The sequence below is a fragment of the Manis javanica genome, chromosome 9 (assembly GCF_040802235.1).
Source record: "Manis javanica isolate MJ-LG chromosome 9, MJ_LKY, whole genome shotgun sequence".
Classification (NCBI taxonomy): domain Eukaryota; kingdom Metazoa; phylum Chordata; class Mammalia; order Pholidota; family Manidae; genus Manis; species Manis javanica.
The window spans coordinates 1376095-1402293 of record NC_133164.1 but is presented as its reverse complement, the minus strand read 5'-3'; positions in this window follow the sequence as shown (position 1 = coordinate 1402293).

Genomic DNA, 26199 nt, shown 5'->3' with positions numbered 1-26199 from the left:
GTGCCACACAAAGTGCGCGCTTCAGGAGCGGGTCTGCAGCCTGCGGCCCAGGGAGGGGAGGTGGGAGCCATGAGAGCGCAGAAGGTGGTGACCTTGTTGCCAGGTCGTCCAGGCATGTGGGGGGCACCCCTTTCCCCCCCTCACTGTGGCAGTGCCCGTCAGTTGCAGAGGCATCCCATTGCTGCGGGATTGGGAAGGGGGCCAGGTGCCCGCCACGCCCGCCAATGGCCTTCTGGGCTCTCCGACCTAAAACCAGTGCTGGGGGCACCGTTCACAGATCCAGAAAAACACCACTCGCTCTGCAGGTCATGATGTGTACCCTCTGTGGAAGTGGGAACTGTTTCATAATGTGATTCCTTTTAGGCTCCGACTCATTTATAGGTGAGCCAGGTGGGTGGAGTCCCCCTCTCTGATGCTGTAGCTCACCTTGACTCCTTTTTTTGTGAGGAGAGAGGAGGAAAAAAGAGGGAGAGCTAAATTCCCTAATTCCACCAACTGCATCTCAGTTTCCCCAAGCTGTGTGTTTAGAGGATTTAACTGGTTTCCAAGTCAGCAAGCAGCTGGCGACGAGGGCTTGCCCGCCTCGGCCTGCTGAGCAGTTGTGTGGACGGTCACTACCATCAGCTCGCAGCCAGCCCTGGGGGCCAGGAAGGCCCCTCACTTCGCTGCCCAGTGGCAGCTCCCAGGCTCCAGGTCCCTGGCAGGGTCAGGCAGAGTGCCACGCAAGCAAGCCCAGGAATGTCACATCACGTTGAATCCTGAGTCTAAGGTTCTCTGCCTCCCAGGTCATTATGAGGACAAAATGAATCAATGGACTAATATCTGTAAAGTGCTTCGAAAGTCCTTGCATGGCGGAAGCACCATAGAAGTGTTTGCTAAATAAAAAGTGGGGCTGGAAGGGGAGAAATGAGGGAATCCCATCTGCTTTTTTTTTTGATGATACTGTTATTCATTTTTTTAAGTAGATGGATTCTTTTTTTTAAATCACCAGTCAGTCCAATGAGTATATAACAACTCTATTGGGTTTAATGTGTAATGAAAGGTGGATTAACCAGAACTGCATCATACCTGAATAAACTGTGATTCTGTGTGGGGAAAGGGTTGGCCTTGTTGTGGAAGCAGTAATAGATCAGTAAGAACCAAATGAGTGACGTCAGGGCCTTTCTCCAGCCCCTACTCATCACGCCTTTGTCGGGGGAACAGCCTAACGACACCCTGCCCTGTGGCCCCCAACACCTCGCCTCACTCTGCGCCCCACCAGCCCTCGCCCTCTTCAGTAGTTCCCTTTCCTGTAGTCTTTCAAAGGCGCGCTCTGCAAACCTGGGGTGCGTGCACCACACCGGGAATGAAGTTAACATGCGGCTCTGCTTCAGCAGGCCTGGGGCAGGCCAGGACCGCATTTCTCCCCAGCCCCAGGTGTGCCCAGGCTGCTGGGCCAGGCCACACTTGGAACAGTGAGGTTTTAACGCAAGACTGAGCCACCGTATCAGCTGCAGACACCAGGCATTTATCTTCCCTGAGTATAAAGGAAAATCGCTCGCCGGGTGAATCCCAAGCCAGCATCTTCTACCTCCTGGGTGTGCTCACATCCGCAGCATCTTATAATAAGAATTAATATTCAGGACAGTGGCTCACACAACTGTAGAATCAGCAAGGAAGGGCCAAATTGTGTTCCCTCTTCTGTATTCACAAAGGCAGAAAAATATTCTTGTACATTTTGCAAAGATTTCTAATAGCATTTCTCAAAAACAAAAGTCATATCTAGGTTAACTATTAATCGGGAAAAACATCTAAAATCTATCCGAAATAGCCCCAGTCTCTGCAGTGGGGGTATTGTGCCTGGATGGGGCCTCAGGGACAGGCCGCGGCATTGAGAGCACGGACGCAAAGTGCAGGGAGCAGACTGACCCCGAGGAGGGGCGCCAGCGCTCTGGGGGGCACAGAGCGTGCTCGGCGGCGTCTCGACCACACAGTGGGAGCCGGCGAGCTGTCCAAGCTCCTCCTGACGACGGTTTTACAAAGGAGTAGGCCCTTTATCGTCTCAAGGTTTCTGGTGTTTTAAATACAGCTCCCTGAATGCATATTAGATGAGGAAACCATTTCCATTTCCTACACACTGATAACTGACAGTAAGAGGTTTTAACGTCTCAACAAACACTCTTGAAGGTCCCTACCGGAGACTCCTCTGGCTTGGGCCTGCGGGGCCATTCCCTGCGCCCGCATGGGGCAGGGCAAGGCTGCCTGTGTCGGGCACAGAAGGATTCCGTGTCTCCTGCCTCCTGCCACAGCACGTGTTCTTCCGTGTCAGCACGCATAGACCTTCCTCACCCTGTAACTGCTGTCTGGGCACTCACAAATTCTGGAAGAGCACCCCAACATATAAACAAGCCCTTCTTGATGCGGTTTTAGGTAGGCCCCACTTTTAAGTTATTTTTACCTAATACCTAAGTTATCTTATTTTTGCAGTCAGCACCACGGAGCAGCATGCACACACCCTCATGCACATGCCCACCCTCAGCCCGTGCCTGGCGGGCCTGGGCAGCAATGAGGTGTCGCTGGCCCTGCCACCCTGGGCAACCCATTGCCCTCGCCATCCTCTGCCCCCATCCTGATCAGACGAGGACGGAGGCTGACGCAGGGCCTCCCAGGTGAGGTTGGAGACGGACGTGGGGCCTCTCTGCTGGTTCTTCATTCTGCCGTCGGTGACCCTGGACAGCTGGCTCAGCCCTGGGCCTCCGCCCTCCAACTACAAAGTGACGGCAGCAATAAGGACCCCCAGGGCTGTCTTAGGACTAGACGAGGTGCTGTGCCGAGGGCATTCAGAACACCGCCTGGCACGTAGTGAGCGCTCAGTAAATGGTGGGACAGCAGGAGGGGAGACGGGCCCCGTCTGCTTGTGCCACTGCCTCTGGTCCCCACAATGGCTCTGGGGCGGGTCCCAGCCTCGTCTCGGCTGGACACGTCTTTGTTCTTGGGGGCCTGCTCTGTGCAGGGTGGGGTGCTGGCAGCATCCTCGGCTCCATACCCCTGGCCCTGGGAGCACCCCCTCCAGTCACAACCAGTGGTGTCTCGGACTTTGCCAGATGTCCCCAGAAGACAAGATGGCCCCGTTGAGAATCTGGGTTGAGAGCCACTAGTCTAGGCTGATGTCCTCTTTCTTGACGAGTTGCCTTACTCCCGATGACAGGTTCCCCAGGTAGTTGGGACGGAGCCGTCCGAGGTCACAGGCTCCAATAACCACAGGCACAGGGGAAGCCATCCCAGGAGACAGGGCAGCAGGGACAGAGGACACAGGTTTTTGAAACAATAGGAAAAACTGGAATCAAACAGTGTGAGGTTAGGAAATTATTTGATATGATGCCTCTGATTTACTTCAAAATACTTCAAACAGAGAAAGAGAGATGGTAGGACCTCTGGGGTGGGGATTGAAAGAGGAAGCGTAGATTTTTAGTGCCGAATAATGTCAGTTCTCCATGCATGTGGGAACTCCGGCGGGCACATCCCACAGGCCACCGGATTTCTGGAGTGGAGCTCGGGAGGGTCCTGGTGGGCTTGCGGAGAGCGGCCAGAGAGTCCCGGGAGCTCGGACCGCGGACCCCGGCGAGGGCTCAGTTCCGGGGCTCCTCCCTCCTGCCCGTGCGACTGCAGGCGAGCCGCTCCACCTCTGAGCCCCCTCTGCCACCTGGTGCGGTGGGCTAGTCAATATCCCGCAGTGTTGTCCGAGAGTCGGGGGTGATCATGTGCACCCAGAGCAGGCCTTCACCCAGGGAGCAGGTCCCGTCGGGAGAGCTCTTGGAGCAAATGAATGGAGACCCCAGAGGAGACGGAGCTAAGAAGCACCCATGTCAGGGGGCATTCGGAAGAGGGGGCAGCAGAGAAACCAGAGCCGGGTGTGTGAGGAGAAGGTGTGTGTGGCAGGGCCGGGAGGAGAGTCTCCCCGCTACCCCCCGGGAGGAAGACACAGTGCCCCACTCCCCAGCCGCCCACGGGGCGATTCGGCAACTCGCACCTAATCCCTTCGTGGGGCATCACGAGATCGAAGGCCTGCATTCACGTGGGGTTGCTCACCTCCTCTCCCCTCGGCTGGGGATGAGGATTCCTGCTCTCTGGACAGAGGAGACAGACAGCGGGTTAGGAGTCACATGCTCACAGCCCCGGGGAGGGGACACCACACACATGCCCCACGAGCGGCCGTGGCAGGGACCCTCCCTGTGGCTGTGGATCTGGGAGGGGGACTTGCAGTGAGGCCTTGGAGACCCTCCCGTTTCACCCGATGTCGAGGCTGCACACATGGTGGGTCTTAGTTTCTGTCTTACACAAAACACATCTGTACTCAGAACAATAGAAACTCCACTGGCTCTGCCTGCCATCTGACAACCGTGGGTAGACATTCAAGCTCAGCCACCTAGCTGTGTCCCCGGAAGGGTCAGTCACCTGGAAGGGTCACTCACCACACAGTGACATTGTTTTTTCTAGAAAGGACACATCATGTGGGATGCCAGAGAAAACCATCCCCAGGCCAATCTTTCCCCTGTATGACCCACATGGACTCACACTGATTGGCTACAAGTTAAATCACACTAATTTTCACCAACTGCATAGTGAGCACGCCCTGCCTCACTGGAAACACCCACATGTGACTCAGTCCTGCAGTGCCACTTCTCATCTAGGCATTTCCACAGTGTGACTTTGGCACATGGTACAAATTCAAGGGCACATAGCATTCTGTTAGACATCTCCTCCCCACCAGCCAGTCGCACCATCCCTCCCAGGGGTGGCCAGTGTCTGCGTTACGTCATCACAGAAGCACACGGAAGGCAATTGCGTCAGCAAAATAAGTCTGTAATATCCCAGCATCATGACTTTGTTACCAGTTGACACACCAGCCTCCAAGGGCACTTGGGGGTCACTGAAAGCAGTGCTTAAGCACACAGCCCACAGCACATCAGCCCGGCTTCACCTTAGTGGTCCTGGGTCTCTGGGACTGATGGAGAATCTCCCTCTGGCTACTCTGCCTGCCCTGAGATTAATGGTCACCACCCCAAGTGACTGGCCATTTGCTAATTGGATAGAAGCACATTTGTAGGACCTGCTCACAGCTCCATTCATTTTTGCTGCTTGCTCAAAATGCACCACAGTGTCTTGTGAAACACAAGTGTGGTGTGCTCTGATTGTATATACCAAGGCATGTATTTGTATCTGCTTTTCAAAAAATTATTCAGGCTGTTTATTGCTTAGAGAATCATGGCTGCAGGCTAAGAAGGACACGTGGCCCACCAGCAGGTGCCATTCCCACTGCCCAGCCCAGCAGGGTCCTCAGTCACGGGGGTCCACGTACTGCCAGCAAGTCTAGAATTAAGGCCCCACCAAAGTCAGAGCCCTTTTACTTATGGTGTGTCCGCACTCTCCTCTCCTTTGGGCCTCTGCTCTTCTGACAGCACTGCCCCCTGTCGTCTCAGGGCCACACCCTTATGGGAGGGACGCAGGGGCTTTGTGACTCAGCTCACTTCAGCAAGATTCACCTCTTTTCCTAATGGTCTATTGTGAGATGAAAAGTGATGGAACTGCTGGGACTTCAAAGGGCAGAGAACAGGAGCTGCCACAGAGGGTTCGGTTCACAGGCTTCGTCCACGCACAAGCTCAAGGACTGAGTCCAAACAGGGTGCTCTGTGTTTAGGTGACTGCTGGAAAGGTCAGGTGTTTTTCAGAACAATGCAAATCTTGGCTTCTGTGGCAGAGGGAGAAAACCATCTTCCCTCCGTGGGTCTGGTTACCGCAGACGTGTGCCCCCCAGGGCCATCCTCCCTGTGGACCGGCCGTGTTCTGCCTATCAGCACCTGCACCATGGCTGGCACTGTGGGACCAACGCAGAGATCTCTTTTCCCTCCCAGGCAACACCTTCTGGGGGCTGCGTTTGGAGCAATTTCGGCCATTACCCCGGTCCTTCCACCCACCACTCACCCAGAAGTCTCCTCCATGTCCAGCTTCACGATGACCCTCTGGTGGCAGCACAGAAGGATGGGAGGGATAAAAACAGCGCAATCATAGATTTTCTTTTCTTTGTAACTGTTGAAAGTTATCATATGCTCATTCAGCGGCCACTAGTTTGCACACGGAACACGGTGGAGGTGGACGGCATCCCCCGGCCTCCTCTCAAAGGGCCCTGCATCCCCTGGAGGACACGATCTGATGGGCCCCCCGGAAGGGGCAGTGCCCCCTGGGGGAGAGCCCTGGGAAAGGACAGGACGCTGCTCGGTAAAGAGGCGGGTGTTCGATGTTTCCAACAGCGAGAGAGAGACACGCGTGGCAAGCTGGCAGGGAGAGGCCAGGACAACAGAAATAGCAAATAGCAAAGGTTCTGGAGAAATCTGGGCATTGCGCTTCCTTCTGCAAGGCCCATTACAGGTTCTAAATAAGCTGATGTGTGTGTCCCCTCTTAAAGGAACAATGGCCCAGGGGCACCCCCAAGATTTCAAAACAAGCCCGTGTCCCGTACAGTGATGAGCATATACCTATAATGATGAACATACCAAGCACTGAAAGGCAGGGGTTCGGATCCAAGTGGTTCTGCATCTCACTGCAGGGCGCCACAGGCCCTCCTCAGGGAGGAACAGAGAGCCGCCCTCAGGCCCCCAGGCACACACTGCAAGCAATTATTTGTGTCATCTTCAAATTCTTCCGTCAGGGCCTTACAATGTTCAGAGAACAGGTCTTTCACCTCCTTGGTCAAATTTATTTCAAGATCTTTTGTTCTTCTGGGTGTAACTGTAAGTGGGGTTATTTTCTTAATTTTTCTTTCTGCTAGTTTATTATTAGTGTATAGAAATGTAACAGATTTCTGTATGTTGATTTTGTATCCTGACTTTAGTGAATTCATTTATTAGTTCTGATAGCTTCTGGCGGCTCCTCCAGGATTTTCTGTATATAGTGCCATTTCATCTGCAAATAGTGACAGTTTAACGTCTTCCTTAACGATTTGGATGCCTTTAATTTCTTTTTCTTGTCTGATTGCCATGGCGAGGACCTCCAGTACTATGTTGAATGAAAGTAGTGAGAGTGCATCCCATCTTGTTCCTGATTTTAGAGGAAATCTTTCAGCTTTTCACCATCGAACATGATGTTAGCTGTGGTATTGTCATATACGCCCTGTATGATGCTGAGGTATGTTCCCTATATACTCAGTTTGTTGAATTTTTATCATGAATGGATGTTCAATTTTGTCCAATATTTTCTCTGCATCTATTGAGATAGTCGTATGGATTTTATCCTTCCCTTTACTAGTGTGGTCTATCAATTGATTTGCAGATATCAAACCATCCTTGCATACCTGAAATATATCCCACTTGGTCATGGTGAATAATTCTTTTAATGTATATTTTAATTTGGTTTGCTAATATTTTGCTGAGGACCTTTGCATCTGCATTCATCAGGGATATTGGTGTGTAATTTTCTTTTTTCTAGTATCTTTGTCTGGTTTTGGTATAGGGTAATGCTGACCTTATAGAATGAGTTTGGAAGTATTCCTCCCTCTTCTATTTTTGGGGGATAGTTTGAAAGGATAAGTATTAGCTCTTCTTTACATGTTTGGTATAATTCAGCTGTGGATCTCTCTGGTTCTGGACTCTTGTTTGATGGGAGTTTTTTTTTTTATTACTGATTCAATTTCATTACTAGTAATAGGTCTGTTCAGATTTTCTATTACTTCCTAATTCAATTTGGGAAGACTGTTTCTAGGGATTTATCCATTTCCTCTAAGTTGTCCAATTTGTTGGCAGTTTAACCATTTTTAAGTATATGATTCAAAGGCATCAAGTATATTCACATCATTGTGCAGCCCTCAGCACTGTCTCCAGAACTGGTTCACTTTCCCAGTCTGGAACTCTCTGTCCACTGAACACTAACACCCCTTCCCTCCCCAGCCCCTGGAACTAACCATCCTACTGTCTGTCTCCATGAATTTGACTCCCCTAGGTCCCTCTTAAAGTGGAGTCATACAGCATTTGTTCTTGTGTGACAGGCCTATTTCACTGAACATTATGTTCTCAAGGTTCATCAGGTTCGTAGCCTGTGTTAGAATTTCCTTCCTTTTTAAGGTTGAGTAATATGCCATTGTGTGGCTGGACCACATTTTGTTTATCCATCATCTGTTGATGGTTGCTTGAGTTGTTTCCACATTTGGGTTGTTGTGGAAAATGGTGCTATGAACATATGTGTGTACAAATGAACCAATTCCCTTTAAATTAAGCACATGTCCTTTAAAACTGGGTGTGAGCTGTTGGACCGGTCGTCACAGTCACAGGGGAGGCAGGTGTGACTCTGCACACACCCTCTGCCCAGCTCCTGAGTGCTGGTGTCGCGCCACAGTTGGAAGTCCCACCGTTTTTACGAGGAGGTCAAGTGGACTGAAGAGCAACCCCATGGCTGTATGTTTGGAATGCAGCTCTCTAAAAAAGGGTGGAGGTGCCCGTGGTTGCCAGGGACCTGGGCAATGGCCCCCCAGTTCTTTGTGTCTTGCTACGTTTGGGATGAGAAGGTGGGAACACCACAAGATGGTTCATGCTGGAGAGGAAGGTGCCCTCCCTGCAGGCGGGCTGGCAGAGCAATGCCGAGAGCACGGCTGGTTTGCTTCCAGGGTGCCATCCCCGCCTTTCCTCTCTGCTGAAGGCAGTCAGGAGCACGCTGTCCCCCCTCCTCTGCGTGGTGGCCGCCAGCCTACCTAGGAGCCCCCGGCCTCCCGTGACACTCGGCGCCCAGAGCCTGCTGCTGTTACTCTTTTATCTCCGTCACTGGGCTGCGTTTTTTCAGACTCGGCAGCCTTGATATTAGGCTTCCCAACGATGCTATCCATTACACTGTCAGCGAGGCAGGGCGCCTCCGCGCAGGCCAAGTGTCAACAGAAGGTGAGGAAGGAAATCAGCCGCAATCTAAAGCTAATTACCCTGCCTGGAAGTTAATTAAATGCTTGTTAGGAGCAGCAGGGTAGATCCTAATTAAACTTGTCTAATAACAGTCTCCTGACATTCCCGGACACCAGGATTCCTACTGGGCTCAAATAATACCACCGAGGGCAATAATACTGTCACATCTTGGAGTCGGGTGGGCTCTACAGACGCACAGGCTTCGGTAGTTTCTGCACTAATTTGCCACATATGGAGCACTTCACATGTGTTTAATTTACACACGTTTTAATTTGGGGGGGCCTGAATTGCTCCTAACGATTTTGTCATTTTCCCCTTTTTTCCAAGAGGAGCAGAACTCACGCACGAGCTGCAGAAGCGAGTCCGCAGCGCTGTTCTGTATGATTTGGGGTAATGACCATGATTAATGCTTGTTTATTGTTGTATCTCTTGTGTTATGTAAATAAAGCTGTGGCCTTCTCTTCCAGTTCCAGGGTGTGTGCTGTGCGGCTGCTTTCAACCGAAGGCAAACTGGGGGGGGGGGGGGGCCAGGGGGCACCCTGCCAGCCGGTGGCGGTGCACCCAGCATGCGGAGGCTCGGAGCCTCTGCCTGGCATGCCCATTCTGGAGTTGCCAGCCGGAGGGCGAGAGCCAGAGCGTCTGTGCCACGCCCCCTTCCTCTCCCTGGCACTCAAGCTGTGCCACTGTGTGCAGGGTGGTGGGAGCCACCACCCCAAAATGTAGCAGAGGGCCAGCTGGCACCTGACGGAGAGCAGGGGGGCGGCAGGGGTGGCTGCACACTGCCGGCAAAAGGGGTGTAATTCCGGGGCCCTGGTAGCCTGGGTGGGAATGAAGTGGACGCAGAAAGAAGTTAGGGGACATCTGAGTAGGTTCAGGAAGTGGGTCGGCAGGAGAGCAAGCCCAGTATTTCTGGCTGCTCCCAGCATTCGGGATTGGAAATGACTGTGCTCGGAGACAGAACTGCAGCACCACGTAGGAGTTTTGGATAAATACAGATTTGGAGTTGCCTTTTGTCTGTTTAAGAGACACATTAATGCCGCACAATTTCAATGCCTATGAAAACATCCTGAGTTTTGACCAGGCTCCGCTGCTCAGCCAATGAACGGCTGCGCCCTCTGAGGGAGGGCAGCCCTGCAGCGGCCAGCCCGTGCCTCTGCAGAGCAGATGTCAGCGACCCACACGGGACGGACAGCTCACAGAGCGAGGCCTTTCCAGGGGCCCCCGGAGGCTCTGTCCCGCGTGAGTGGCCTGGTGCTGCAGAGGAACGCTGCGTGCAGGCTTAGGGTTGTGTCCATGGCCAAGCGAGCACGCGCATTCGTCCCCTGGAAACCCAGGCCTGGCCGTGAGGTGCTGCCCTCACTCCCTGGCTTCTGCCAACACAGCTGCCGTGTGGCTAAGTTTGTGCCCCAGAGCCACTCCCTGACATTCCCTAGGAGAGTGGGTGGTGAAGGAGTTAATCAAGCAGCCCCTTCTTGTTCACCTTCTCACCAAACAGCATGAATTAACAAAGAGATAGAAGCACCCAGGTCTTTTCTGGTAAGAATGCTTGTTGAAATAATCAATTAACCTTGCAAGATCAGATTGATAGGGCTCAGGCGCCAAGTTATTTAAGACACCAGGTAATCTAGCCAGACGGTTGCATTTGTCCCAATGCAGGAAAGAGACAAGAATGCTTTTGAGAAATTTCAAGATTTAATGTTACTTCCCCACAGAATTAACCTGCCCACTAGAACATACTTTAACCTCTTACAAGTAATATCCTGGGATAACTTTAATTCACCTTTTTTCTTTACTCACACAGTGAAAATGATCCGAAGACAACAAACATATAAATCAGTTTAAAGCTTCTGCTTTCATTTATTTTTAAATGTTTTTTTAATGAAATCTCAGTTTGCATCACATTTTTATTTTAATTTAGATATTCTAAATTCACTAAGGTGCCACTCGGATATCCTTTATTTTGCCGTAGATTACACTCGCTGTTGTAGAATCAGGAGGAGCATTTTATACAGGCATGATTCTGTGATGAAACTATCATTTTAATAACTCTCCGGCTGTCTGACCATTTTTCAGAAAATAATTTCACACTGCCTGAGGGGAAAATCCCTGAGAAGTGGTGTCAGGGGGCGCATGTGACATGTGACATGCCTTGGCCAACTAGTGCTACCTTGGCTAGGGAAACATGGGGTGCTGGGACGCGGGCTGCGTCCAACACGAGGCAAAGACTGCTTGCTTTGGGATTCACACTTGTGAAACGATGTTCGGCGCAGTCGGTTTTACGTAGTACTCAGCTTACCCCACTTTAAGGACTCATTCACCAGATCTGAGTATTACTATAATTTAGAGCAGTAACTGCAGAGGGAGCATAATTCCGTCTGTACGTTCTCCGACCCTGGCTAGCTCCGTGACAGTTTTTGTTTCTTATGAAAGCAGCCTGCTTATTGGTAATTCCTTTAAATAAAGGAATTATTTTCCCCAAGCAATTTGTTTTGATTGTGTTACGTTCTAGCGCATCCTCCTCTGCTGGGATGAAAGAAAAGCTAATCTGCTGGTTTACTATCTTGCCGCAAATAAAAGGCAAGTGGAAAATGAAATTTTCGAAAAGCTAAACTCCTAATTTTTGTGACAAAATATGAATGAATGTGATGAACTTATTCATAAGAGATAAGAAATTTGAAATGAATGATTTATGGTCTAAGCAAAATGTATTAATTCAGTGTGGAGACAGCGAGTGAAGTGCCATTTGCTAGCTGAGTGCGAAGGCCAGTGTTGGGCTGGGGACGATGGTGCACTTAGCCACTCTTGCCGCCTTGGTGGGCTCTGGACCTGAAGTGAACGGTGGGGTCCTGTGGACCACTTGGTGGCAGGTACTGACAGAGCCTAATGTTTATGTCCACGCTGATGGCACTGAGTCTGTGAATGCACCCGAAAACTGTATTTGCACCCTGCAAGCTGAGCTGATAGACCAGAGGCTCGGCAGCCTGCCAGGGTTGTGACCCAGGTGTCTTGACCCCAGTGCTGTTGTCATCCTGGGTCCCCTCCTCTGTGTCCTGGAGGCCGTCCTCCACGTGGCACAATATTTAGCAGTTTCCCTGGGTTCTACCCACTAGATAGATGCCAGGAGCGCCCCCACGGCTCTCCAGTCGGGGTGGTCACACTGTTCCCAGACGTTGGCAAATGCCTATAGCAGGAAATGGCCCCCAACTGAGAGGGTGTGGGGAACCAGCAGCAGCCCCCCCACACATCCTGTTATGCTTAGGCCTCAGCGGAGGACACGTGAGGCCCGGGGCCCTCACCACAGGCCCGTCTAAGACTCTCTACCTGGTTTTGTATTTACGATTGGGTTTGCAATTTCTTATGTCCTTATTAAACAGGATACTCCAAATTCTATAAGTCTAGGCCCCACAAATAGGGATCTGGGCCTGGATCTCAACTCACCTGTGCTAACCAACCCACTTCACAGAACCAAAATCCGTTCAGAATGCCTGCCAGTCTTGTTCATTCTAGCTGGTGTTTATACACTCAGCATGCACGGGGTGGCTGTCTGCACACTGAGGGCAACATCCCTGGCCCCGGGGACCCCCGGAAGGTCTGGAGCAAGGGCCACAAGGCCCGCCCTGGCATCACCTGCTGTGCTCAGACTGTCTCCCAGTCCCAGCAGCGGTGGAGTCTGAGTTCACGCGCATGACAGTCCCACACAGATGTTGGTCTCCAGCTACAAGTTCTGTCTATGGTTTTCCATAAAGCCACCTTCAGATTAAAAATGCTTCAAGGAACAACCCTGGTGCTTGCCGACAGCTTCTTAGCTCCTGAAGCATAGGGAGGGGGCTGAGGTTACCAGAGTGCTTTCTAGCGAGATGTTGTCCTGTTGCAGAAGTCAGAGCTCAGGAATAAGCAGGTGGGGACAGGCCTGTACAAAAATAACTCCAACTATCTGACTGCGCCCTCTCTTAAATTAAAAAATTTATAAATTAAAACAAGTAATTTATTAAAATTTAAATTTAAAAAAATTTGACCTGGCATAGATGGATGGATAGATGGACAGATGACTGGTGAGATGAATGGATGGCCAGATGGACAGATGGATAGAGAGATGGATGGATGGAGAAGCAGATGGATGATGGACAGATAGAAGGAGGGAGGGAGGGAATAGATGGATGAATGGATATAAGAGTAAAGAATCTGCCTTTTCTGTTTTATTTCTCCTTAAAGGGAACACAGAAAACTGTCATCAGTGGTTAGCTATTGGCAGACTGAGGAATTTGGGGGGAAGCTGGGTGGCCATAGGGGTTTCCACGTTTCATCCTGTACTTTTCTGTACTGTTGGCATTTCCCTGTTGTGTCTGTATTTTTTTTTATATGGTTGGGATTTTCTGGTTGATGGGATGATGGGTGGTTTGACTTCTTATTTATATATTTCATACTTTTTAGTGACTAAACTTTGAGAAATGTACCCCTTCAGGAGCCCCCTGTTGTGTAAAATGGTTTGCGCATCTTAACTCATTTTTGCTAAATGCAGTAGACAAATTTCTTTACCGAAACATTGTTTTGTTTCGCAACATCATTGTCAAAAAAACCCTTCTTACCACAACCTTAGGTAGCTGCCACCTCTGATCTGGGTCACAGAGCAGCTTCTCAACTTGAGAGACCCTTTAAAGGCCATGTCACCCTTTGGACAGTGGAGTGCGAGACCGCGTGACATCTGTGACCATGGCTGGCTGATGCTGGGTCTGGACCATTTACCAGCTGTGGGTATGTGGTTGTTAACAACGATATTGCAACGCTACTTCCATCCTGGCAGCCACCCTCCCCATTATTTCTGGGGCTCAGAAGTGCTCATGGAAGGTCTAGCTGGAAAGCTGCCTAATAGTCTGCTTTCTGCACCCAGCCAGGCCACCAGTGGACAAGCGTTCTTGGCTCAGGGCGCCCCCGAGTCTCAGCGACCTTCCAACGCCAACCGCATCTCCTCTGCCCCCACCAGGGCCTCGCTGGGCCTCTGACACTCTGCATGTCCACTCTGTCACTCTGTTATCTGGCCCCAAGCACAGCTGGTGTCTGGGTCTGAGCGTCCACCCATGGGCCTACAAGCCAACTCATGGGCCAGCAGACGAGCAGACACCGCCTTCTCTGTCCGCACCCTGTCTCAGCCGATGCAGCCTCACGCCCGGCCTGCTCTTCCAGCAGAGCAGAATGCGCCCCTAGAGTGGGGGTGGTCAGGAGTCTCTCTCTGGGCACCCTCACCATCACCACACCTGGGGCTGTGCTGCCGACAGGTCGGCGCTGGACATCCAGGACCCTGACTCAGCAGTGCTGCCGCATGGTGGGCGGGGCTGGGTGTCCGGACGAATGTCTGTCTGGGTAGATGCACCACAGCTAGGTGGGCATGTCCATCCCGCCCGCCACTCACACACAAACGTGCTGCCCTCCACGGAGCTCTCCTGAACCAGGGCCGAGAAGCAAAGGAACATGAAAGCGCTTGGAGACCCGGACCCCTCGGGCTGAGGAGCCCTGTCACTGGGGGCGCCCCTCCCGCCGTCCGGGCTCCCGAGCTGCGCTCTGTGATCGGCCGCACTTTACCTCCAAATATGGGACCTTAAACTTCATGTCACCTTTCCAGGTGTTGGCCTCTCCCTCAAAGAGACCCTCCCCTAAGCTCTTCCCCAGAGGGTGCCTTTAACCACACAGGTGTACCACGTCAGCTGCCTGCTGGAGCACCTGCCAGCCTTGCTGCAGAGCCTGGAAGGCCTCCGTCCATCTGGAGCTGCTGTTGTTCTCCGCTGAGCAGCAGGTGCCCCTCTTCGGAGTCCACGCACCCCTTGCCCACAGTTCTCATCCATGGCCAGTACGCCACTGAGACACTGCCTGGCTGTCTGCAGCAGCTCCCGGTCATAGGCTCTGGGTTAAAGCAGCACCGCCAGCTGTCCTAGATGCTTTCCATTCAGAGTGGCACTGCAGTCGTGGGAGGGCGCCTCCAGACAAGGCCTCAGGCACAGGAAGGCGCCCCGCTGGACGGCATGACCACCCTGACAGCTGGGGACGTGAAAACAGCCCCATCCCGCCCACGATGAGCACGTGCCGGTGGATGCCCAGGCTGCAGTTGGCACTCCTGTAAAAGCCTTCCCACCGCAAAGGAGCAGCAGAGACAAGCAGCCTGGAGGGACATTTCGTCTCTCTAGGAAATGTGGCCCTGAGTGTCAGACATACATCGTCAGCCCACTTTAGTCGGAGGATCGGGAGGCCACACTGGGCCCCCGAAACCTGACCTGAGACCTCGAGTCTCCCTAACCCCAGCCAACACCCCGCCGCCGACTCGAGCTGATCCCTTGGTGTTTGCCAACTGAGCAAAACCTTGAGACGGTGCAGCCCGTGTGTCACAGCAGGCTGTTGGCATCCGATGGCTGGCAAAATCAGTCTCTTTAAGGGCAATGAGGTAGTTCTGTGGCCAAGCCCATGGCCCTGTCTGTGAGCTCGCCTGTCCACGTGCTGTGCAGTCAGCTCTGGGGGAGACCGGCGGGAGGAGGCGGGGCTCCTGGGGCGTGTAGCAGGAGCACGGGCCACTTACCGGCGGGCTCTGTTCCTTCGTTATCAAACAGAACGGCGGGATCCCCGAACCACAGCACCCCTGAGTCGCTGCTGACCGGGTAGGCATTGCCGAGTCATTCTCACTCTTGAGGAACATGTGCAGAGTCAGCAGCTCCCCTGGGCAGCAGTGGACGTCTGTGGAGCGTCCAGTACCACGGGCATCACCCTGACACCGTTCACTCTGGTTTCCTGTGAACACATACCCAATTTTGTAGCTACTCGGTGGCTCCAGACACTGAGGACCTAATCTTGCTTTTTCTCCTAAGAGCAGGTCAGGTTTCTCTGGCTCTCACTCCTCCAGAGGGAACAATAGGTGGGCGCACCAGATGATGAGGTCTAGGATTCCTACCAACTGTTGAAAGGAATAACCTGCTGTTCTGTGAGCTCCCATGACCCTCGGGGCTCCCAGTAAAGCTAGCGCAGTGGGTGTCATCAACCGGCCATTTTTCCAATAGACATCACTGTAGTAATTTTTATAGAACCTGAATGTGTCCAGACCTCAGCCAAGCATAAGGATACGTGGCTCACCGTGCCGTCACGGACTTTCACGTCTTGTATCACCGGTGCCTCTAACAGTCGCTGGAACAGAGGAGGCCTGGCTAAGAGCAGAGAGCATGTCCTCTAGGAACGCCACCAGGCCCACCGAGGCAGGGTCTGGCCATCGTTTACAACCTCAGAGGCCTGGGATGCTTGGCTAGGATGATCAGCGTACCCCTGATCTCAGCCCAGCTTTCAGTGTCTAGCTCAGCAATCCTAAATTTTCTCCCTTCTGTCTCTCTGTTCCCATCATTTCAAATGGCAGCTCTCGTTGTCCGCATCTCTGAGCCTGAAGAGCCCGTGGCTGGGAGAGGCCGACCACGAGCCACCACAGCCCAGCTGGGCCCGGAGGTCCCACGCCCCACGCCCCACACCGGCTGTGTTCTGGCTGCTTCTGCTGTGGTCACCGCTGTGCTTTGCTGCTGCCTCCGTGTTGGGACCTACACACATGCAGAACTCCGGAGTCGGACAATACGCTGGCTTTAAAGCCACGCGATTAATCCCAATTTTAGAGTCTCTGTGCTGATGTCTATATCTATTTCCAGTGTGGGAATAAATACTTTCAAAAGTGGCTTTTACGTGTGTCCCACTGCAAAAACTAACTCACAACAAAACAATGCACTGTGCCAGATATTAGGGAAATTCGCCCAGGCTCAGCACCACGGAGGGAAATGCTTCTGGAATAGAAATGTGCTACAGAGGGTCACCCCAAGCTGAGGACACCCTCATGGCCACGCTGGCCAGGAGATGGGGACAAGCTGGCCAGGCAAAGGGCATGCAGGCCCTGACAGCACTGGCTGGAAAACAGACAGACTGTATGAGAAATAAGTGTGGACGAGGACGTGGAGGAGAGGGGACCTTCCCGCACTGAGCGTGGGAATGTAAACTATGACCACTGTGGAAAGAAGTGTGGAAATTCCTCAAAAAACTAAAAATGGAAAAATCATATAACCCTGCAATTCCACTTCTGGGAACTTATCTAGAGAAAATGAAAACACTATTTCAAAAAGACCTGCGCTTGGTCGCTGCAGCATTATTCACAATAACCAAGACATGGAAACAACCTAAGGGCCCATCAAGGGATAGACGGGTAAGGAAGTGGCGGCATGCGTACATGATGGAGTAGTGTTTCATGATAAAAAATAAGGAAAGCCTGCCATTTGCAACAACATGGATGCACCTAGAGGACATTCTGTTGAGGGAGATAAGCCAGGCAGAGAAGGACAAATACCATACGATCTCACTTATATGTGGAATCTAAAAAAACTGAAGAGAAATAAAGAGAAAAGATTGGTGGCTACCAGAGGCAGGGAGTGGGGTGGGCAAATGGGTGAGGGTGGTCAAAGGGTACAAACTCCCAGTTTTAAGATAAAATTTTTTTAAAAGAAAAATTTTTATCAGGAGAAAGAAACAGAAGTATGAACTGTTGAGGTTTTTTTCAGCCTAGGGTGAGATAATTAATTTTTCTCAATTGGAATGAAAAATAAAGGTGGGGGCCAGGCACCCACATAGATTAAGGGAAGATTACCCCCACACACTGGGGCAGGGCCTCCACACTGCCCACCAGCCCGGCCACGGGGCCTGGGGCGGCCACCTGAGCCTAGAGCCGTGGCTGCCTGGTCTGTGCACGAGGGTGCTGGCTGTAGTCTGCGCGGTGGACCCCAGGTCCTCACCGCCCAACTTGCCAACCGGCCGCGAAGCTCTCCAGATGTGCTGGCCCGCTTCTTTCCCCAGGACCGCGGGCGTGCTGTGCAGAGGAGCAGCTGCTTCCGTGGCAAAACACGCATTCTCTTCCATGTATTTCGAAACGCAGGTCCTTTCTGAGCAGGTGCGTGGGTGGGCGCTGGCTGAGGTCTCTCCTTGGCTGGGGTGGCCAGTGGTAGGAGCCCAGACACAGCCCAAGATGGGGTGCCAGGGCCCTCCAGTTGCATGGTACCCCCAGGGAGGATCTCTGCAGCCCCCTTTAATGTAACAAGAACCACAGTTAAAGTGCTACCCGTCTCCCCCTGTTGGCATGAGTGTCTGAAAGTGTTTCACCAGACAAAATCAATATTCAAAAAGGGCTTTTTCCTGCTGTTGGCAGGGCAGTAGAGGCTTGTGGCTCTGACAGGCAGGACCCCTTCCCCAGCGACGCAGCAGAGGCAGGAGACCCACCGCTGCCCGCAGCCCAGCCAGCAGCCAAGCCCACCGGAGGCAGAAGGCTGTGCAGTCTCAGTAGTAATTCTGGAAGGTTCAGACAAGTCAGGGTGCACCTCCCACCCACGAGTGTGAGCAGTGGGGCACAGTCCCGCCTTGGCTTCCCAAACAAACCTTCTAGAAGTTCCGCCAGGTCCACCCTGGGGTGATGGGTGGAGAGGAGGAAGCAGGGGTGCCCAGTGGCTGAGCCTCGGTCACACTGACGCACGAGGTGCTTGTGGATGTCTGCTCCCCCCACCTAGAACTGGGGATGGCTGCACCCAGCGTGGCCTCCCTGCCCATATGCCACTCAGCTCCCGTCTGCCTTTTTGTTTACCCTGGGGACACAATAGGAGCTGTAGTCCTTCCAATACATCATTTATAAGTGTATTCTACCTCTGAATGCGCAGACAGAGCTGGCTGTGGGCGAGTAAGCTCTGTGAATATTGCCAAGACTCTGTGCTTCGTTCAGCATCATTGTTCACAATAGATACCACACTTTGGAAGTAATTTTAAAAAGGGAATCAAAATAGTGGTACTTTTAGCCTTTGTTTCTTTTATACCACACTGCATTCTCTGTCTCTCATTCAGCCGCTCCCATTATACTGACAAATTAAATAAACCACTCCACTGCAGCCGGGCTCGCGCGGGCAGGGCTCTGCTCCCCCAGCCCTGGGGAAGTCGGAGTAAACACTGAGGCGGCTTCTGCTAACAATTTCAGCCAAGTTTCGTCGAGGAGCAAAGAAAGTGGGGTGGGAGGGATTCCGGATTGCAGCTGGCCCGCGGCACCCGGAGCAGGTAGCGGCGCAGACGAGGCTGCAGTCCCAGGCGCTGGAGGCTCCTTCCTGCTGCGCGGCCGGAGCTGGGACAGGTGAGTCACAGGAGGCGCTGGGGCGGCAGAAACCCAGCAGTGGGGGGCAGGCCGGCAACACAAAGCTGAGCAGGGGCCGCCCCGCCAGGCCCACAGGTGCCCCCCGGTGAGGTCTAAGCTCTCCTCTCCTCTACAAAACGCATAATTTATTCATGCATTTGCCAAGCTGCTTCCTAAGGGGTGAGTCAGTCACTCAGGTGCAGCAGAAGTTGCCTCTCTCTGTCTCTGCCTCTCTCTGTCTCTGTCTCTCTCTGTCTCTGTCTCTCCTTCTTCCCCTGTACCCCCCTGCCCTGCCACCTGCCTTGATTTTTAGAAGTTCTTTATTTGTAAAGTCACACATTTTTGAAGTTCAGGCAAAGAAAGAGTACAGGATAGGATTTTTGAGTGTCATACTGGTTTTGGTCTTTTTAAGGTCCGGAGATACACTAGATAAACACATGCAAACTTTGGAAGATTTCCCTCTAGCTTTAGGCCTGAAAACATTTTTTATTTCTTCAGGAAAAAAACAAAAATTAAAAAATGTATTTTACACTTGGGAAGGAAACTCTTAAATTAATAACTGGTTAGTTCTGAAAAAAAAAACACAAGCTTACTTTGAAATTGAGTGCACACTGTAGCCACTTTACTTAAAATCTGGGTTGATGCTCAGTAAGGTGCGGGTGGCTCTCTAAAAGTGACTCTGCTTTGCCTTGGAAAAATTGCCGTGAATGTTGCCAAGGGCATCCTCCCATGTCTGCGCTGGGACCCCACTTTCCGCACACCCCCTTGCTGCTCAATTCACAAAATGAATGAAATAGGTGGAAAATATGGAGTCAAGAGCGCTTGTCATCAGGGCCTCGGAGGCGCCTGATTTCCCTATGAAAACAGCTCCAGTAAATGCCAGTTACAGCCGCAGGCTTTGAAGACTCCAGCCACCAGCTAAGATGACCTCATCTAAAATTCACGGTGTCTCAGGCATGGAGCAGGGAGCTCCGCGTTCCAGCAGAGGCGTCCCCTGGCTTCCAAGTCAGAGGCCACTGCAGGCAGAGGGAAATATCGAACCGAAGGAGTTTGAACACAGCCGTCGGGATTCATCTTTTATTACCAAAGAAAGACTTGAAAAAGCCCAGGTGAAATTTTCTTCCATTGTCCAGGAAAATTCTCTGTAATTTGCCCCCAGGGAAATCCAAGTGACTTGAGGCCACCCCCCGCCCCCTCTCTGTCCCTCTCTGCCTCCTCTCTCAAGGTAAATGTCTCCGGGGCCCCTGGAGAACCGAGGGGGCGAGCAGGGGCCGCTGAAGGTCAGGGTTGCCCACTGTGGCCTGACTTTTAAGCTAAAGACGTTTTTCTTTCTCTTGTTGCCATGTCGGGTCTAATTTGGTGGCATTATGCTAAAGGGGTGGGCCTGCTCCTGACAGGAGGGGTTAAATGAGATTACAAGCTTCAGCGCCTGTCAGCAGCCCCTGCTGCCTCGATGTTCAATGGAGATTTAATGGTCAGCTTTATCTGTGGAGTATCCGTGGAAATCTGCTGTTTTCAGCAACTTAATTGGCACTGTGTTTGCAGGACTTTGTCGGGGAGGTAGGAGAGCTGGGCAGATTTTAATGCTGAATTATTTGGAGATCACACTGGCAGAATGTCAGGTGAAATCTGTGGTGTGTTTTGTTTTCCTGAAGCGCAGAAAGCTTATGAATGGGCAAGATGCCGGATTCTGCTGTGGTACCCGGAACTTTCTAAAAATATTCACGGGATCCGATGCAGTTTATTTATAGATGGAATAAACAAAGAGCAGCAGTTGCTATCACAACATATGTGCGCCGTCTGATTGCGCCGGGCAGCTAGAGCTTGCAGAGAGAGAGCTCTGCAACTTGAGCATGGCTGTCTTTCCAGAATTTAGCAGATGGGATCAGCGTGGGCTGGGCGTTCCTGGGTGAATCATGGGTAACTGAGGCACTGTGCTGACACCAGGCCAGAGAGCGCTTGTGCACGTGTGTAGGTGTGCATTCATGCATGTGCACACGTGTGTGTGTGTGTGCATCTGCATGTGTGCAGGGAGGGCAGCACCTGTGTCCAGCACTCTGTGTGTACAGGGCCAAGGTTGTGAAGGTTGAACAGTGTGAGATCCCGGACACCCTTCCCGCTCGCCCTACAAACCCTCCTGTCACCTACGGTTTGCCCCATCTGTGTCTGGGGTTTCCCCACGACACCCACAGAAGAAGGAGGGGTGTCAGCCTCCTAGGGCCACCTGCGGGGCAGTTTGCCCACTGGAGGGGCCTGGTGGCCCTGGAGCCTGACCGTCATGGCACTTGGGGGAGAGTAGGTGGGTGCCGTAGGGGTGACACACACAGACTGGGGGAGGAAAAAGGCAGAAGAGAGAGAGAAAACAGCGCATTCCCGGCAGACAGCGGCATTGTTCCCCGTTAGGGTCAGTCCAGAAAGTTCAGGATTAGTAAATTTAATATCCTGTCAAAATTCTCATGATAATGAACGCTGGCCGGCCGACGGGCACAGCGGCTTCGGCGCTGCCGCCAGCGAGATAGCAGCTAATTTATGAGCAGAGCCTGCGCGGTGCGGGCGCCCCTGCAGCCCCAGACGCCGCCACCCGCTGGTGCCACGCGCGGGCCGTGCCAGCCAGGCTGTCTTTCCCGGGAGGGCCGGGAAGTGCCTGGCGGAAAATCCTGATCCAAGCGGACCTGCTCCCTGCCAGCCACGGCGCTGTGCCCCCCGCGCATTAATCCAAAAGCGAGTGTAGACGGCTGCGCCCGGAGGTGTCCGAGCCGGAGCGGACGGAGGGCGCTCGGAGCTGCCCGCAGCCCGCGCTCAGCTGCCTCCCCGCCGCCCGGCCTGGCCCTTCGGGGCTGCGGGGCACGGCAGCCAGGGCAGAAGAGGAGGAAGTTCCCGTGCAATTTGTTCGAGGCTCTGCACCTCTGTAAGCAGCTGTCAGATCCGTACATTATGGTACATTGAATCTGAATGAGGCTCTCAACATCAAAACCTTGCATCCATTATGATATCATCTCCCGCTCGGAGCCGTAATGCTTATTAATTCCGCACCCACACTCTCCCGGCTTCAGCAAATGTATTCCATCAGCCCAGCCTTTAATTTAATTAGCACAGCTGGCCTCATTCTCCTCTCTGTGTCAGAGGTATTGTCAGCACGCTCTGCGGAGGCACAATTACTGATTGCTTTTAGATAGGCAGAAATATGATTAGGGTATTGGGTGACTGTATCATAAGCCTTATTAGATTCATTTGAAATCTGGAGATAAATAGGAAACTTTTATTTGCAGTGTAATGAGATTATGCTTATGAGGCCAAGACCTCCCAGCCTTCTGCAGAGAACACTGCATCAGTCAGATGATAGTCTGGAAACAGCATGCTCCCAGCGCCCCAGGACCTCCCTGTTGTCACCCTGTACGTTTCAGGATTACGGCCACCTTGGTATCGCCTCGTGATGCCTTCTCAAAGTCGGATGGAATACATACATCTTGAAATGGATTTTATTTCATGAGAAAGGTTTTGAAAAATCCATGCACAGACTAAAAGAAATGATACTTTTAAACATATTTATTTGCCTTTAAAGATGTTTGCATTTATTAGATGCCGCTTTCAGGGATTGGCATACGATGAATGTTTTAAAATACCCAGTGCTCAGTCGCTAAAATATTTACCACTGTTATTTCGTTTGCAACAATTCCAGTAACATATATCTTTTCATTGACATTTATTTGGTAATCTCAAATTTCTAATATTTGTGGAGGGTTCATGCAAGAACTGTCTCCTTCCCAGAATAAATCAGTTCTGAATAGTGTGGAACTATACAGAAGGGGCTGTCGTGGTTTGAGGAAATCTACTGAAACAGAAAGAAGTTAAAATGGCAATATATTTTACTGAGTTGAAATTTGTCAAACATGCTTATTGGTTATAAAATTCCCTTTATACCCAAGGAAAATGATGATTTTTCCTATGTCTAAGTTTACAAATATGAATTTTGCTTTAAGTAAATCTATGGTGTAAGTCTAAATCTGCAAAATAGATGCAACATCTTTAAACTGTGAATCACCCCCTGTGTCACTCCCCTTTCCCACCCCACTCCATTTTTACCTGGTAATTTATATAACATTATTTATATGTTATAAATCTAGACAGACAATTTTCATGAATTCACTTATGCATGAGACCTACATACACGGTGAATGTGGTCTGGTGGCAACTGCCATGGAGCAAGGAGCATTGATTTCTTAGTTGACTGAGTGGCCACATTAAGATGTGCAAGGATGGAACCCATCCTGGCTCACGGAGGCGAATGGGGTTGCTGCTTAGGGCCCGGGGCCTCTGGTGTGCTGGAGAAGTTTGGGAACAGATGATGGCACTAGTCTCACAACCTTGGGAATAACCCCCATCATTGGTAAAATGGCATCTTTTATATTACATATATTTTCCCATGAAAAAAGAAGAAGAAAAAAAGAGCCAGGGTGGGTGAGCACTTTGATGTGAGCTGCAGGCCACGGGATGATCAGTGACACCTGCCACAGACAGTGGGTTCACCAGTGATGGGGGATTCTCCTTTTCATTCAGTGGCTTTACACTCACTCCTGCAAGTTCAATTGTATTGTTTCCTGCCACATAAGATGTAAGAAATTGGAGGGAACACATCTCTTCTTTTCCCAAAAATGTCCATGGCAAAGATCTTGTCTGCCCTGAGCAAGAATTCTTGGTGGCATACTTCACATTCAGAATTAAAATCATCTGGCCGTGTTCAAGGATTGATACTCAGTGAGGGCTGTATGAATAAGGATGAAGAAACACCCAAAAGGTGTCGGAGACGTTTCCTTTTCTCAGTGGCACCGAGGAGAGGGGAGCAGCAGTCGTGTGTCCACTGCCATCTGGCCTGATCTTTACTGGTACAATCAACAGTAAACTGTCAGATATTCAAGGTGTACATTGTGGTGACTTGATATACATTGTAAAAAGATCCTCCCCACTAGAGTTAACAATCACACCCATCACCTCACATATACGTATTTATCTTTTTTTTTTTTGGTGAGGACCTTTAAGTTCTGTGCTCTTAGCCAATTTCAACTATACACGATGTTATCAACTAGTCACCATGTTTTCCATCAAATCCTCAGACCTACTTTACCTTATACTGAACGTCTGCCCCTCTCTGGTGCCCCCACTGCCATCTCTGAGTGGGATGGACCTGGGGAGGCAGGACTTAGGTGGGGGAGGAGGGTGGGGAGGGGCCCAGGACGTCAGCAGCCCCAGCGAGCCCGCCCAGACCACCCAGGGCGCCCTCTGCTCCCTTGCAGTAAATAACATGGCACGCTCCCAGAAGGCGTACTGTGTCTGCTCTGACACCTTTTTATGCCAGTTGGAATTGCTGCTGCAGTTTTGTTATTTAACTAAATATTATGTGAGCTACTGAAATACGAGTGCAAAAAAAATTTCTTCTATGAAAATTAAATTGAGCATTTTGGGAAGACTAGGTAAAAGCAAGTTGTTTTTAAAAAGTACAGAATTACCTACAGGTGAGCCAGACTTAATTATTATGGAAATAATTGACACCTAAGATCCTACGTGCAGATTGCTTCACAAGTGGTCTTGATTCATTGTTTCACTTTGAAGAAATGGAGACAATGCTTTTTGGGTAGATGTCTGTGCCAGAAAGAGGATGTCCGAGCCCCTCTGCAGCCTCAACCCAACATGAAAATAGGTATCTGTTCCACGCTAACAGGCGCCGAGTGGTACATATGATGCATACAGATTTACATGATGTATGTGGTATGTCAGATGGGGTCATGTGTGCACAGATTCATACCTGCACACATGTGCACATGTGCACACACGCACACACCCCGTCTGCAGTAAATGGCCACAGCAGTGCCCCACTACAGCTACTCCCCGGTCACTCAGGGGCTCACTGGAAAGAAAACAGGGCCTCAAACTACATTCAAATACACAGCCAAGAACTCACGTTCCTGAGCCATTTTACCTGGAGCTTCACCAGCCAGCTGATCTGTTGTACAGACACTGCCTGTCTTGTTAGTTTTGACCAAAGAAGAAAGATTTGAAATAGAAGAGATGAAGATGGGCAGTGGGTGAGGGAGCACGGGGCTCACACACGTGACACCCCGCGGGCAGGGCTGTTCCCCCGGGGCTGCTCATCCGCAGCCGTGGAGTCCTGGGTCTGTGGCAGCGCCACCCCATCCCCGCCGCTCCCGTGGCCGCCGACTCAGTGGGTCTCTGCGCCCCCTAGGACACCAGCCATACTGGATGGAGGTGGGGGTGGGTGAGGTGGGGGTGGGTGAGGTGGGGGTGGGCCCACCCACCCTGCCCCAGCCCCACCCTGCCCCACGGCGCGACCCCACGGCGCGACCTCCTGAACCAAGCGCACCTGCGAAGGTAATCTCTCCAAGTAGGGTCACCCTGGGGGCGGGTTAGGGTATCACCCCAGGGATGCTGGAGGGACGCCAGGACCCCGCGAACCCCGGGAAGACGCCTGCAGAGCGCCGGGCGGGGCCGCCCCCGAGGCCAGCTGAGCGCCCACCCGAGCCGCCACGCCGGCTGGCCTCGCTGAGAAAGGGGATGACCTCGCCGGCCTCCGGGGGGCCCGCCTGGGGCAGAGACGCTGGAGCCTGAGCACCGGCCCTGCGCCCAAAGCCGGTTGGCAAAGGCCCGGGTTGAGCCCCCCTGGGAACCGGGCCCGCTGCCCTGCACGGGGGCTGCCTGCTCACCGCCTCCGATCCTGCGGCCGCCAGTGAATGGAAGAGGTTCGGCGGTTGGAGCGAATGCAGGGTCTCTGGGCGCCTTCGGATCCCCGCACGCACGCGCACAAGCAGCCCTGGTTTCAGCCTGGTAGAAAGTTGTGACCACAATAAGCTGATTTCCAGGAGAAAGTGCTGCCGGCTCACCAGGCCACAAGGGTGTGCCGGGGTCATGACCCGGCGGCGGGGACATCCCAGCCCCGTCACCCGCAGGCTCCCTGGGCCGTACTGGCTTTCCGGTCAGCCAGTGCACCAAAACCTTGTCAAAATTGTGTTAGGTACTAAATACACATTTATCACTAAATAAGACTCGTAAACTGCAACCACTGTGGAAAACGGTATGGAGGGTCCTCAAAAAATTAGAACGACC